The 5,628-nt window shown below is 41.0% G+C and overlaps 1 non-coding gene across 1 annotated transcript; it reads right to left on the bottom strand.

Moving 5' to 3' along the window:
• Window positions 1–2,425: 2,425 nt before the first annotated feature.
• On the bottom strand, window positions 2,426–2,532 carry LOC112752747 (small nucleolar RNA R71). The gene has a single exon (XR_003177166.1). It is a non-coding gene; the product is annotated as a small nucleolar RNA R71 (small nucleolar RNA).
• Window positions 2,533–5,628: the final 3,096 nt, after the last annotated feature.

Raw genomic sequence — 5,628 nt, 5'->3', positions numbered from 1 at the left:
AGGAAAGGGATGAAGAGCCAACGTTAGTGACACTCACCTTTGTCACTAACGTTGGAGATGGCAATCAACACCACGTTAGTGGTCACGTTAATGTAATTAACGTGAGGCACTAAAGTGGGAAAGGGGCATTTTGGAGCGTTAGTGAAAAAAGTAGGTGTCACTAACGCTCTCGGAGATTTGGCAAGCCTACGTTAAAGGTCATGTTAACTATACTAATGTGAACTCTAACATAGGGAGAAAGGGGTACTCTCAACGTTATTGAGAAAGGTAAACCCCAGTAACATTTGCGAAGGGCCAAGAGGCAACGTTAGTGGTCACGTTAGTGCCACTAACATTGAAGTTAACGTGGATTGTCACTAACATTCTTGACCCCACATTTTCATTTAACGTTAACACCACTAACGCCCTAAGCTAAAGTCCATGCCTACTGTACACTTTCTCTGCAAGTGAAGCTGAGCCCACTAAAGATGATAACTGCTTCAACTCAAGATCAAAAGGCCCATATCCAAGACTTGAAGAGCCAACTCGAAGATGAGAAGAGTAGTATAAATAGGAGTAGTTTTGAACTAGAGAAGAACTTTTGGATTGGGAGAACTACTCTCTGTATAATTTTACTTTCTCTGCAACTTCTAGTTTTACTTTCAGAATGCACTCTCCATCTTTGTTTTCCATTCCCAAAGCCATGAACAACTAAACCCCTTTCATTGGGTTAGGGAGCTCTGTTGTAATTTGATGGATCAACAATAGTTTTCGTTATTCTTCTTCTTTCTTTTCTCTTGATTTTACTAGAAAGCTTTCAATCTTCATCCAATTGGGTAGTTATCTTGGAAAAGAAGCTATTCATACTTGGATCTCTTCAGAACCTTGGAAGAGGAATGAAGAGATCATGATAGAAAAGCTTTCTCATGTTGGACCAAATTGGGGTCTGGATGGATATAGTGACATGTAATCCTACCAACACTTTGATTTGGAAATACATGTGGTATAATCAGTGACTATACTTCATCTCTTCTCATGAGTAATTGGACCAAGGAATTGGCTATTGATCAAGATTTGAGAGATTGAATTACCAAGGAATTGGAGGTCAATCACTTAATATTGCCAAGGAGATCAATGAATGCATTGATTGAGGAAGAGATGAAAATGAACTTGATCCGGAGAATGCAACATCTCCTAAGCCCAATGAATCCCCCATTTCTGATCTTACCCATTCTCTTTAATTTCTGCAATTTACTTTCATGCTAAATTCCCCATTCCCATTTAAGATTCTACAATTTATTTTCCGTCATTTATATTCAGCTCTTTATTCCCAGCATTTACATTTTCTGCTATTTACTTTCCGCCATTTAATTTCTTGCAACTTTCCCATCAAATTCTGCTTAGCTCGACTAGAACATTCCTCTAATTAAAGTTGATTGACCAATCAATCCCTGTGGGATTTGACCTCACTCTATTGTGAGTTTTTACTTGACGACAATTCGGTATATTTGTCGAGGGAAATTGTTGAGAGACAAGTTTTTGTGCATCAGGTTTATGGCGCTGTTGCCGGGGATTGATTTTGTATCAACAATGATTAAATTGGTGGATAACTAGATTGAGCATTTTTCTTTCTTTTGTTTGATTTAATTTCATTTGAGTAATTTACTTTCAGTTTTCGTTATTTCCTTCCCTTTACCCTTTACCCTTTACCCGTTTGTGGTGTTATCTGTGCATTTTTTTTTACTATTTAGTTCACTGACCCACTAACTGTTTGATATATTGCATCACTCACTAACATCATTTCTAACAAGAATACTCTCTGCATCTACCCCCTTCTTGCTTTTGCCTTGTTGGTTGTATGACAGGTAGAAAAAGCGGGGCTTCAACTTCTTTTGATTCTGAACCTGAGAGAACCTTCCTTAGATTAAGGAGGGAAGCAAGAGGAAAGAGAGTAGTTGGTACGGAGGAAGAAGATGAGTATTTTGAACCAGACATGGATAAGAATATGGAGAACCATAATGAAGAAGAGGCTCACAACCATGGCAGAGAAGGCCCAGTGCATCATGCTGGGCAAGAGAGAAGATTTCTGGGATCCTACATCAATCCGAACCCAGGAAACTGTGGAAGTAGCATCCAAAAACCAACCATACATGCCAACAACTTTGAACTAAAGCCACAACTCATCACCCTTGTTCAGAACAACTGTTCATTCGGAGGAAGTGTTCAAGAAGATCCTAATCAACATCTAACCACCTTCCTGAGGATATGTGACACTGTGAAGTCTAATGGTGTTCATCGTGACACCTACCGACTACTTCTATTCCCCTTCTCACTCAAGGACAAGGCATCTAAATGGCTGGAATCCTTCCTGAAGGAGAGTTTAACAACCTGGGAAGATGTGGTGAACAAGTTCTTGGCGAGATTCTATCCTCCTCAAAGAATCAACAGGTTGAGAGCTGAAGTTCAAACTTTCAGGAAATAAGATGGTGAGACTCTATATGAAGCATGGGAGAGGTTTAAGGATCTGACAAGAAGGTGCCCACCAGATATGTTCAATGAATGGGTGCAGTTACACATTTTCTATGAAGGTCTTTCTTATGAATCAAAGAAGGTAGTAGACCACTCATCCGGGGGATCTCTGAACAAGAAAAAGACCATTGAAGAAGCCATAGATGTTATTAAGACTGTAGCTGAGAATGACTACTTCTATGCTTCTGAAAGGGGCAACACTAGAGGAGTAATGGAGCTAAACAATGTGGATGAACTGCTAGCTCAAAACAAGATGATCACCAAGCAGCTGGCTGACCTTACCAAGAAGATGGAGAGGAGTCAAGTAGCAGTAATCACCACCTCTACAGCAGCTCAAGAAGGAGTGAATGAAGAAGCAGAGGGTGATTAGGAACAAGCCAACTACATTGGAAATCCACCTAGGCAGAACCATGACCCATACTCCAAGACTTACAATCCTGGTTGGAGGAACCTTCCAAACTTTGGGTGGGGAAATCAACAAGACCAAGGCCAAGATCAGAGACGCCACAACCCCAACAATAATGCAGCTCACCAACATTCCACACAGAGATCATATCAGCACCCACTTAATAACACACCTCAACATCCATACCAAAGCCAAAATGGCCCTTCTCATCCCTCCAATCTCAACTCACCATCATCGGAAGAAAGACTATCAAGGATTGAGACTCTACTTGAAGGCATATGCAAAGAGATTCAAGATAACAAGGTGTTCAAAGAGGAGGTGCGAGCTAATCTCAAAAACCAGGGAGACACCATTCAGAGGCTGGAATTTCAAGTGGGATACCTCTCTGAAAAGATTCCCAAACCTACTGATAGCTTCCCAAGTGACACAGAGAAGAACCCGAGAGGTGAAGTAAAGAAGGTCAGATGGGAAGATTGCAAGATGGTTACTATAAGTGATAAGGGGACAGAGGAAGAGCCAAACAAACCATTAGAACAACCTAGAGATACATCAGCAGAGAAACAGGAAGAGGATCACTAAGAAATCAAAATTTCACAGAAGGAGCTGCTGAGACTCTATGCACCCTTTCCCCAAAAACTCAAGGGTGGTGTAGAAAAGAGAATATACTCAAGGTTTCTTGACATGTTTGCATCTCTCCATGTAAACATACCATTCATCAAGGCCCTCCAACAAATGCCCTCATACATTAAGTATATGAAGGAGCTGCTGACCAGGAAAAGCTCACTCAAAGGAGGGCAAACAATAGTGATGAATAATGAGTGCAGTGCTCTCATTCAACCAGAGATGCCTACAAAAAGGAAGGACCCAGGGAGTTTTCACATCCCCTGTGCCATAGGAGAAACAATGTTTGACAAAGGACTCTGTGACCTAGGAGCAAGCATCAACTTGATGCCCTTAAACCTTATGAAGAAGTTACAGATCAATAAGCTAATGCCCACAGACGTAGTCATCAGGCTAGCTGATAAAACTCAAAAACAAGCAGTAGGAGTGGTTGAAAATGTGTTGGTAAAGGTTGGGAACTACTTCCTTCCTACAGACTTTGTCATATTGGAAATGGAAGAGAGTCACCTTCACCCAATCATATTGGGAAGACCACTCCTAACTACAGCTAGAGCGCTCATAAATGTGGAACGAGGAGAGCTAATATTGAGGATACATCACGAACAACTTGTATTCAATGTCTTCAAACCCTCACAAGAAGCAGATCAAGAAAACAAGGAACCAAGGAAAGAGCACGACAAAGCACTGGTGGAAGAAACATGCATTGAATCACAGGGAATCCCTTTGGTTGATGAACAAGATAATCAGCAGCTGTCACAGCTCAAGGAAAATCAGGAGGAACCTAAACCACCAGAGTCATATGAGACCAAGAACAACATTTCCTTGAAAGAAGAGGCCACAAAGAGTAGGGCAACATCAAAAGGAACAAAGAAGAAGGCACCAAGGGGATGGAGGAACAAGAAAATCTCTACAGAGGATTTCTCTTCAGGGGATAAAGTGATCTCAGCTTACTTCCTAGATATCCCACCTCATCTCCCCACCATCCCATCTCAGCTACCTAAGATTTTCACCATCAACAAAGTTCTCTCCTTAGAGCATCTAGAGATCCTTGATGAAGCCAATGGATATAGGTTTACTGCAAGAGGAGAAGATCTAAAGCATTACTAACCACCCTAACAAAGGGCAGAACGTCAAGCTAGTGACGCTAAAGAAGCGCTTCATGGGAGGCAACCCATGTTTTATATGCTTTTAAAAGTAGTTAATAATGCAAGGTTCATGAAGTCCAAATCAACTCTGACATATACTTGAATGAATCCTTTTATGCAACATATAGTGAAGAACAAGTTTGGTGTTCAAGGCACACTAAGAGAACAAGAATGCAATTCTTATCATGTCACTCTTAGAACCTTGAACAATTCCTTTTACTCCACATGGCCACAAACTAAGTTTGGTGTCACCAATGTTGCATACATGGACAATCAATTAGTCAGTTGGTTTGTACTTATGAATAGCACTTAGTCAGTTAACAACAAAAAAAAAATTTAAAAGTAGTTACTCATTCTTTTCTCTTAAATTTTGCCACCACTTTCCACAAATTCATTAATCACATCCCTTTATTTGTAGGAGAATTGATGGGAAAATTGAAGAGGGAGGATTTGGCCACCACAAAAGGAGAAGTACTATACACATGTTTTCAAGGGGGATGCATTGGGAAATGTTGCCATGCAACATTGGAAGAGTGACACGCTTGGAAATTGAACCAACCCCCCTTCATAAAGTTGATGATTCTTGTGCTCATCCCATGCTAAACCCCATCCGTTCATCATACAACCACTCCATCAATCCACACCTTTCATTCACTTACCATCTCCCTATATAAAGTGGTTTCTAGTCCGTACTCCCTTTCACATTCCAATTTCCATCATTTACACTTCCCACTTTTAACACCCAACTCTTCTTACCCCATCAGAAACACTCTCACTCACTCCCTTCACTACACCCCATCTTAATCGGCCGAAGCCAATTATCCACATCCCTTACACCTTCACATATCAACAATCACTCATGGCGTCATCGAGCTCCAAGAGGCAAAAGAGGAAGGAACTGGTGGAGAGCATCCCTTTCGATGAAGGGAAATTCAAGACTGCATTCCA

This window comes from Arachis hypogaea, chromosome 15, assembly GCF_003086295.3.
Source record: "Arachis hypogaea cultivar Tifrunner chromosome 15, arahy.Tifrunner.gnm2.J5K5, whole genome shotgun sequence".
Lineage (NCBI taxonomy): Eukaryota > Viridiplantae > Streptophyta > Magnoliopsida > Fabales > Fabaceae > Arachis > Arachis hypogaea.
This window is presented reverse-complemented; position numbering and strand designations above follow the sequence as displayed.